The sequence below is a fragment of the Talpa europaea genome (genome assembly GCF_964194135.1).
Source record: "Talpa europaea genome assembly, chromosome: 3".
Lineage (NCBI taxonomy): Eukaryota > Metazoa > Chordata > Mammalia > Eulipotyphla > Talpidae > Talpa > Talpa europaea.
This window is the reverse complement of record NC_140069.1, coordinates 5,967,528-5,977,512: the sequence shown is the minus strand read 5'-3', so window position 1 is coordinate 5,977,512 and position 9,985 is coordinate 5,967,528.

Here is a 9,985-nt window from a genome sequence, read left to right as displayed (position 1 = left end):
TTTGGCACACAGTAGGTGCTCAGACCCACCCTTTTTTGTATGCAGATTGGTGACACTGGGGCAGATAAGATATACCCCCCCCAAGCTATTCGGTAACTGGCAGGAAATGGACACATGGCCAAGGAGTCACACTCACGCCCACCGCACTGCATTCTGCAGAGAGACTTAGCTATTGAGAGAGAGAGGGAGGAGAACTAGCACGTGCACATGTGTCTGGTGGTGGGGAATGGTGGGCAACAAGAAAAATGACATGAGAGGCTTTCCTCTGGCCCTTTAGCTCCTGTGACATCCCCTTCTGAGCCCCATGTGTAAAATGAGCAGAGTCACAGCCACTTTGCAGCTATTTTGTGAAGATTGAATGAATTCTTATAACAAGGCGCCTGAGCAGCCTTTGGAAGATGGTAGATACTCAGGACTCCTGATTGCTTTCATGCTCTCCTACCTTTTTCTCTTTCCACCTTCCTCTTCCTCCTCCACACCTTTCCCAGGGGCCCGCAGCAAATCAGAAGCTTATGGAGGGAACATCTCTAAACGTATTGAAAATAACTCTATGTCCATTTAAGAGCGACACACGCCCCTCTTTTTTTAACTCCTATTTCAGTGTGTCAACCACTCACTCTCTTCCATTACTAAGAGCCCATGTGTTAGCATTTATTACTGTAGGACTACAATTTCTGTTGATTTTTATTCCTGGACAAAAGTGCGTGTTACCTTCTGTTTAGTTTAGTTTTTTGTTTTTTTTGTTTTTTTTTTTTTTAAATTGTCATTAGCCGGATCAGCTACGTGTGTGAAGAAGGGCTACCAGATTTGGCAAAAACAAAAAGCCAAAAACCAGGACACCCAGTTAACATTTGGATTTGAGATAAACAGTGCATACTATCTTAGTGTATATCATGCAATATTTGGGCTACCCTAGCTTGGAGAGTGGGAGAGTTTTATTAAAGAAACTTGCTTTCCCCGCGGGTGTGCTGAGGAGCTGGCCCTGAGGAGTGTTCTCTCTGAACTCTCTGCTGAATGGAACAGAAGCTGCAGACTCAGCCCAGGAGCTAACCGTGGCCCTCGTCCCTAGCCTCCTGATCACTCGTGCCCCTGTGATTGCATTTCCACAAGGCCCATCTTCTTTTTCACTGTCCGTCTTATCCAGCCCCAGAGAGGACAAATGAGGAGCTGGAGGGAGGAGGAGGCAGCGTGGAGGGGTTGGCGGGGCTGGGAGGCGCTCTGTGCAGCCCACAGCTGACACACGCAGACCCAACTGACTTTAGCCCTCAGCAGCAGCGAGAAGGTGAGAGCTCGCTAGTCTCCCAGGGTCACTGTGGAGTCCAGGGCAGAAGGAGAAGCTGGGCTTAAGGTGAGATGGGCTTGATGTGGCTCTCGATTGACTGGGGCCCTGACTTGTGCATTTTGAGTCAAGTTACACACCCTCCACTCACTCAAGAGGTTCTTGGAGATCATGTGTCACTGTGACCACCGGGCCCGGAACCTGATTACCTGGGTCTGCTTCTTGACCTAGTCATTTGCTAGCAGTGCAAGGGACTAAGGCTTCGAGCCTCAGTGTCCTCACCCAAGGCCGGCATGAGGACTAAAGCGTGTCATTATTATAAAACACAGGGACAGTCCCCAGTGCTGGGCAGGCACCGTGTGAATGTATAAAGGTTTAACAAATAAACAAGAGCGATGGAACCCAAACGCTGGTGATGCCACCACAGGAAACAAGATAGACAACACAACAAGATAGACAACACCCCCAAACTCACATTATTACAGTCCTCGGAGCTGTAACTTGCAAAGATCAGATGTCGGAAAACCTACCCGAAAACTGTCTTCATCCTTTCACTGCCTTCGCCATGACTATCATTGGATAATTATTTTTCAATGATTATTTCTCAGTGAGACCAGAAAAGCAAGCCGTGTGATGACGTGACAGCAATACTAATGTACTCAAGGGGATGAGGGTGAGGAGTCCCCAAATACGCTACATTAGCATACGGACGATTTTGAGTCAAAGGTCCTTTGCAGTCTCTCCGCATCTGATTAAGAACATTAAGAGCCGGAACTGCTGAGAAATGAGGGCTGCCCTAAGATTCCTCCCTGGGGGAGTTTTGTGGCCGTAAAGAAGACAGAGATTCAGCACCAAGATGGACTTGCACAAACCAGCCTTCCTGAGAGCACCCTGTCTCCCTAGAGCGTCTCGTAGGCTCAACTCCCACAACTTAGCACCCTAGAGGCTCAACCCCCTTTTTATTGTTCCTTATCATTTCCCCACCAAGGTTCCATCCTTCTGTTAAAATGGCATTTAAGCTCAGGGTCTGGCGCCTCTTTTCCACGCTGCACACATGTATATGAAGTACATCTTTTTCATTCTGTTAATCTGTCTTTTGTCGGTTCAGTTGCTGAGCTCCAGCCACTGAGCCTCCGAGGACAGGAAAGCAGGGGCTTCTCCTTCTCCTGCGAGGTGATTCACTGAGCCTCCACTGTGGGTCCACCCCTGTTATTTTACCCTTTGAAGCACCTAGGGAGGAACTGACTTTCCCATTATACAGGATGGGAACTGGGCTCAGAGGTGGGGGGTCCTTACGGACTCACATGGTTTCTAACTGGGGCAACTGGGATTCGAACTGTGGTCTGTGAGATAGGAAAGTCAGTGTCCTTCCCCACTGAGCTCTGCTGCCCCCCTGGCCCTTCACAGCACCATCCTGGGGGGCACAAGGGCTGGATATTGAACCAAACAACTATTTCAAAGCATTTCCATGGGCAGGAGGGGTTGGAAGTCCAGCCACACTGCTGCGAGAGGGCTGAGAAGTGCCGTCGTGACCAGTGGGGGGAGAGTCTGGTGAAATGAATTCCCAGTATGTCCTTGTCTTATCGACAACAGCCCTGGAGCTGGGACTCTGAGTGGTAAGAACAAAGTTGCTGAGCCTTAATGAACCACCATTGTGCTTCCATTTTCAAAGAATCACCAGTTGACCAGGGGTGGTCTAAGCTGCCGCACAAGCCTGGCTTCCTCAGGTAGAGTCAGCACAGGGCTCAGTGGGGAGGAGACTCATCCTGCAGCCCCGTGCCGTGTGGGCCATGGTGACAGTGGCCTGTTTTCAATACTTAAGATGGTCCTTTCCTCACACAACCTTCCATATGCCAGACCCCTCTTCCTGGGGAGCACCCAAAGGCTTAGGGGTACAAACATCTTACCTGTGGTCCTTTGATGGCACCCCTGGACTTTACATGTGGGGCTCCAGGACCAGGGAACCAGTGGTGAAAGGTGCAACACCCTCTTACCAAAAATTGGTAATGAAGAAACAAGAAGTGAAGGATCTAATATTTATTGACCATCTGATGTGCCAGGCATTTGACGTCAAGTCACCCACTGGTGCTCAAAGCAGCCCTACTTCGTTATTCTTATGCTTATTTTTTTCAATTGGCGGGAAGCAAGGTTGAGACAAATAACAGACCCGAAAGAACATAGCCAGGATCGGTGCCCCCGCCCCACAGCCCCCACACCCACAAGGGCTTAACTGCTGACTGAGAAAGGGTCATCTTCTAGCTGCTGCCTTGCGGGCAGCCATGTTCTAAGGCTGTTTTCAAACTCATTCCAATTCTTTGGGTTGAAGACCCAGTTTCCTTTACTGCAGACCTTAGCACAAGTCGCGCTTCCAGCTAAAGGGGCCTGTAGATCCCCACTGATATCTTCACGGGGGGAATGGAAAGATAAAGATGGTGACAGAGGGCTGGAGTCTTAGCGTGAGTGTGAAGTGGATATTGGATGACAGAAACCCTGGTCATTCGGCCCAGGAGGCCAGAGCTCGGGATGATGGAGGATGCATCCTCAGCTGCACAGCGCAGGAAAGAGAGTCAACAAGGGGGTTTTAAAATATCTACAGTATGTGACTTACCTGTCTCCCCAGCAGGATAAATGACCTCAAAGAATTTGAGCCACCAGAAAGATTAACAGCTAAGTGAGAGCTGTGGGGTTTATATGAGTTCTTAGTGAAAGATACAGAGGGTGGGGGTGGGGAAAGGCTTGATAACTTTACTTTAAATCCTCCAGAAAAAAAAAAAAAGGGAATAATAATCCTACCAAGAACTCAGGGCAGTGAAACAGGATCAGTTCCATTGGAGGAAAATGCCAGTGCTGCAGCTGAAAAGGATCTGTGAGCAGAATGACAAGGGCCCATTCAGCTGGGGATGGGAAACCTGTCTGCTGGTAATTATGTGTATTGAGGGAGCAGAACAGGATCACCCAGTGATGAGTCCCCCCTCCTGCCGTTCAGTTTCTCATTGCTTAGCCTGTGAGCCCAGTGTCTCCTGACCTGGGGGCATGGAAGCCTTCTGAAGCTGAGGCCACCACTGCTGGTCCATTTAGTGGAAATCCAGATCCACATGCGTCTCGCCAGCTCCATCACTACCACCGGGACCCAAGCTACTCTTGGTTCCCACCTGGATTCTCGCCAATGCAATATTGCTCCTGACTCATCCCCCTTCCTCTGCCCTGGAAGGCTTCCTCATTCCCAGCACAGCAGTCAGCAAATCCTTTTCAACATGAAGCATGTCCTGCCACCCTTCTGCTCAAAGCCATGCATCAACTTTCTGTCTGACTCCAAGTCAATGTCCTTATAATGGCCCCCGAGGCCTTGCAGGGCCTAACACCCGTTCCCTCTGTTAGTCTCTTTTCCCTGCCCCTCTGCTAACTCGCCTTGCCCTCCCCTGGCCCGAGGCTGACCTAGCAGAACCAGGAGGCATACTGCTGGGAATGCTTTCATAGTGGATGCGAAGGCAGGATGCAGGGACAATTCGGCTTTTCCCAGGGGAGACCTGTCACATGGCCTCAGTGCGGGGCGGCCCTTGGGTCCCAGGTCAGTGGCAGGCCTAGCTCATTGTTGAAACTGATATTATTAGTAACAATAACTGGCTCCCAGGAGAATCTGGGATGTGAGGCTATGAATGGGCTTTTGCTTCATTTGTGCAGCTGGAGAGGGATATTCTCAGGGATATAATTTTTAGGCTCTTTGTCATATGGTCACATGAGACTGGGGGCAGGTAAATGCTCTTGGGGGAGGAATATGGTCCCTCACATGGCAAAGTTGGTCACAGGCCTTTGAGATGACAGATGTAGACCTCTGGAAGAACGGTCATTGCCTTGGTATCTGGACCTCCAGACACTGTTTTAACAACGACTCCTGCCCACGGGCCTCACGAGAAGCTTGCAGAGTCCTGATCAACATTGACCTTTGACTAAAGAGTGAGCCGTGACAGCTGGGCTGGGTTTATGCTGACCTTGAGTATGAGAGTTTTCAAGTGGGCTCACCCCCGAGATGATGACATTACTGCATCTCTGGGATTCTCTCTGCCCACCTCTGAGCTCACCTGTCATTGACTGACAGGTCACAGCACGAAGACAGCTCCCACCTCCAGGGAAACCAAGCAGTTGGCTTCACACCACAGAGACAACCAAGAGATAGGAGCGAGTGGATGAATGCACCCACACTCCTGGCCCAAGGTGGGACAATTCTCCGGTGCATTTTATTCGGGTTCTCAGAGGGCTCCTGGGAGAATTGAGCTCTGTCCTCCACAGGAACAACTCAGCGTTTTTAGCTCTTCCCTCCCCATTCTACTCTTCTCACACTCAGTCTTGTTCCTGGGATCACTTTCCAACTAAAGCATCTGCACGCAACACCTTGTCTCTCTCTGCTTGTGGAAACCCAAGTCAAGGCAGGCTGGTGAGCAGGCACGGGATAGAGTCAGAAGCTGTCACTCACTCAACGTTTGCTGTGTGCTTGATCCTTCATGAGGTTTCCAAACACACCCATCAAGAAGATGACACTTCAAGAGACATATTATTCCCCTCGCTATACAGATGACAAACCAAAGCACAAGAAGAGCAGTAACTCTCCCAAGGTTTCCCGCCTAAATTTCCCCTCGCTCATAGAACGTCTACCTTCTTACTGACAAGAGAGAGCCAATCTGACACAGACTTCACTAATTACCACCCCATTGACTGACTCACTCTCTGAGTCACCAGTTCTTTCTTTCTCCTGCATGATTTAGGAGGCGAAGTTTCTCCAGAGGAAGTAATGTGAAGTGGGGAGGGGCAGGGAGTCCTGGTTCTAAGTGTGATTCTTTGACTTATAATGCCTGACCTTGGGCATGTCTCTGTATATTTCTGGACCTCAGTTTCCTTTTTTTTAAATAAATAGCTGTTCAATTAATTAAAAGTACCCAATTTAAACCCTAATTGTTCCTTAAGCTTTTTCTCTTTAAGAGTGTTTTTATTTAGGAAAAGTTTTTATATAGTGAAATGCACGTCTTCATTTTACAATATGAAAGCTTGTGATAAATGCACACACTCAGGTAATCTGTCTGGGAAGAGAACAGTACTGCGGAGGATGGAGGCAGGAGGGGGAGGCAGGATGGCATTTGTCACCAAGGAAAACGATAGCATAATCTTTTCTGCCCATTGAGAGGATCTGGGGGTGGGGGTGGGGGTGGGCACTCAGCAGTCCCTTGCTAGCACTTGATGCCTCATGTTATTCTAGTGATTCCCAGGGAGATGTTCTGATTTTCTAATTTTATTCCCTGGACAAAAACTACACTTGTGTTTGCAATGATCTTGTCATCATTCACTAATAAGAAGGACATCTAGAGAATACCTATTTCAACACATATTTCATAATGGAAATTCAGGAAGGCAAAATTTCCCAGCCTCCCTTGCAGGTTGATCAATACCATGTGAGTTAGTTTGGCCAATGGGTGTCTAAGTGGAAGAGCGATGTCACCTGGAGTCCAAGGCGTTAGAAGCGGGCTTGGCTCTCCTGCATTTTCCCTCCTCTGGTTCTGTGGAGAGAAGCACAAAACTCGGCATATCAGCACCCAGAATGAATGTAGCCTCAAAGTTTACATCACTCTGAAACTGAGACAATTCATGCTGAGCTCTAATGTGAGCAAGAAGTAAATCTTCGTTGTGTTAGGCCATTCATATTTAGTGTTTTTTTCTGTTGTATTGACCAGTGTTAATCATCTTCAATGCAACCTCACAAGAACTGTTTCAGAGAAAATAACATTCTGTCACATAATCATTGAAATGTCTATTTATTAATAAGTGGTGCAGTATTTATTTAAGATCAAACATAAAAAAATCAGGTAAGAATTATTTGCATAATATATATGGAAATCAACCTATTAAAGTTGTTCAAATATTGGACAGAGCCAGAATATAAATTATACATACAGTTTAAAAATTACAGGAAATCATATTATAAAGAGCACTAAAGGCCACTTGTGGGATAGTTGTGTTCCTGTGTAAGCCGGAATGTGAAGAAAGCCTACTTGTAGCATGGAGACAAGATCAGGGAGCAAGGCACCAGAATTCTATGCCATAAAAAGGGGTTAAATTAAATACAATCCAAAATCAAATACAATGGATTCATGTCACTAGAAATCTCATTTTGCTCTTCAGAAATTGGTGTTTTCATCACTGCTTCATTAGAAAGAGAATAGCGATATCCCAGTGGAAGCAAAGTAGAAAGCATTTTCTCTTTAAAACAGGAATGATTCATAAATCTTATGAAACTGGACAAGATGGCGGCCGCCCATCTTGGAACTTGGTCTTCCAGTGTACACTAAAGCTTCATAGGAACTCTGGAGAGTGGATCTGCTCTCCTCTCCCTTCATAGAGAGGAAAGAAGGGCCCAATTACCAGATTAGGTTGACTTTCCCTGGCAATCTTGATCTTCTAACATCAAGAGAGAGAAATACAACTGTTCTTAGCATTTCATCTCCTGGACAATGTTTTTGAAGACTCACCTGTTTCCATAAGATTTCAAAACCTGGAAATAAAGGTACAGTCTAGAGATGAAAGACCAGAGTCAGGAGGGACAACTTGTTTTGTTAAGACAATGATAGGGGGTCCTTGGGGACAGAGAACAACGGGCTCTTGTGGGGTTATGTGCAGCCACGCCAATTCCAAGAGCTATGAACCAGATGAATAATTTATGTGGCATTATTTTCTGCCCCTGACAGTTCAATTGTGAAACCACTAAAAACCACAGACAGGGTCAGCTGAGTAGCCAGGTGCAGCAGCTGAAGCAGACATTGCTCTTCTCTCCAGGGGAGCGATGGGTCTGTCATCATTTTTGCACAAAGATGACCAGGAATAGGAGGGCAAGGCATTGTGGGAGGCCATCGGGCCTGGTCTGGGAGCACTGCCATTGACCTGGGGCAGCAGGGACAGAAGGAAGAAGAACTTTGGAGATACATGGGTTTGGTTATGATGCCGGCACTATCTCTTATAATGTGTTACCTTTGGCAAGGTATTTTCCCTCTCAACCCCTTTCCTCATCTATAAGATGGAGCCAACACCTCCTTCGTGGGGTTGAGATGAGGATTACGTGAAGTCAGAGAGAGACCATCTCACACAACTCATAGAAAGTTTAGGGCAAATTTCTTTCTCCTTCCCGACCTCAGTCTCTGGGCAGGGAAAGAGCGAGGAACATTGAAGAAGTCATGCTCTCACCTTTCATTGCTCTTAGGCATGACTTTATCATCCACTTGACAAGCCCAAGAGGAATTGCAAATATATTTTTAAGCATTGTCCTGGGCTTTTGACTACTTAATTACAAGTCACACTCCGGGTATTCTCATATAGAACCCATTTTTTTTGCTTGCTTCCCTCTAAAACTTATGTTAACCCCAAACAATGCTATTTGGAGGCAAAGAAAACTTAGATAGAGCGACTGTAAAATTACTGGTTCAGGCACAAATTTGACCACCTTCTTTCTATTTCGTGGAGCTTCTGGTTCAGCCCGACTCAGGAGAAGAGGCATCCTGCTATCAGGCTAATGAGACCCAGAGGTCTCATTGCAAAGGGACACCTCCGTAGAACTGGCAACTTAGGGTCATCTAGATTCTCAAAAGAAATCACATCCCTTGCAAATTCTGGCAAATCTATGCCAAGCACAACATAAGTGGAAACCAATGCTGAAAATCTTCATTTGACCCAACAGAATCCAGTTTACGCACCGCACCCCCCGCCCCAATAATTTCCTAGTTATACAAACATAAGATGTCTTAAGCAGAATCCTATTTGCAATTTTGTAATTTTTGCTGAAGATTTTAGAATACCTGTCTGTGCCCAAGACAAGCTGGGCCTTCTCTGGGACAAAGAACTAGGAACCAGAAGCTCTGGGTCCTCAGGGGGACACGCAGAGGTCTCATTGGAAAGGGACACCTCAGTAGAATTGGCAACTTAGGGTCATAAATATCCTCAAAAAAAGTCACATCCCATTTCCTAAAATCAAACTCCTCTACTTTTGTCAAGAAGAAATCCTGTTAAATTGCCTTGTAGTGAGATTACAACTGGAGAAGTGACTCTGGAGCTGAACGAGTTCAAGCGCCGGGTCAAGGAGCAGAACCAGAGGGGACAGAGCAGAAGAGGAAGCAGAGGGTGCAGCGCCATGAGGACACTCTTCATTCCCACTCTCAACCCCACACAGCAGCAGTGGTTTGAGGTGCACATTCTAAAGATAGCAGGACTTGGGGAGAGGGGACAGTGCCATCTCTCAAGCCATACAATCACCAATCATATTCCAGAGCTGAGACCATGGCCCCCAAATTATGTCTGGCTTAGCAGTTTCTCAAGTGGACCAGGAAGTTCTCATTCACCTTCTGGGTTCATCAGACATCCTTTGGTCTCAGTTATTATCTTACATTTAGTTTTTCTTCCCGCTCTCTGGACTAGGAGTTAGGAGCCCTGAGTTCTAGGTGCTCTCTGCTACCCCATCACTCACGTGACCACTGTGATTCCCTTTGCTCTGAGCCTCTGCTTCCTAAACCAAAAAGAGAGGTGGCTAGTCTGGGGATCAACATCTCTTCTTGCTTTGAGCATCTAAGAATCTATGAAATTACATATCCCTGCTTCTATGATAATAAAGCACAATGCCAGTCAATTTTCCTAGATGGATGCTAAATTGGAGGCAGGGACAACCTAGTCTGGTGG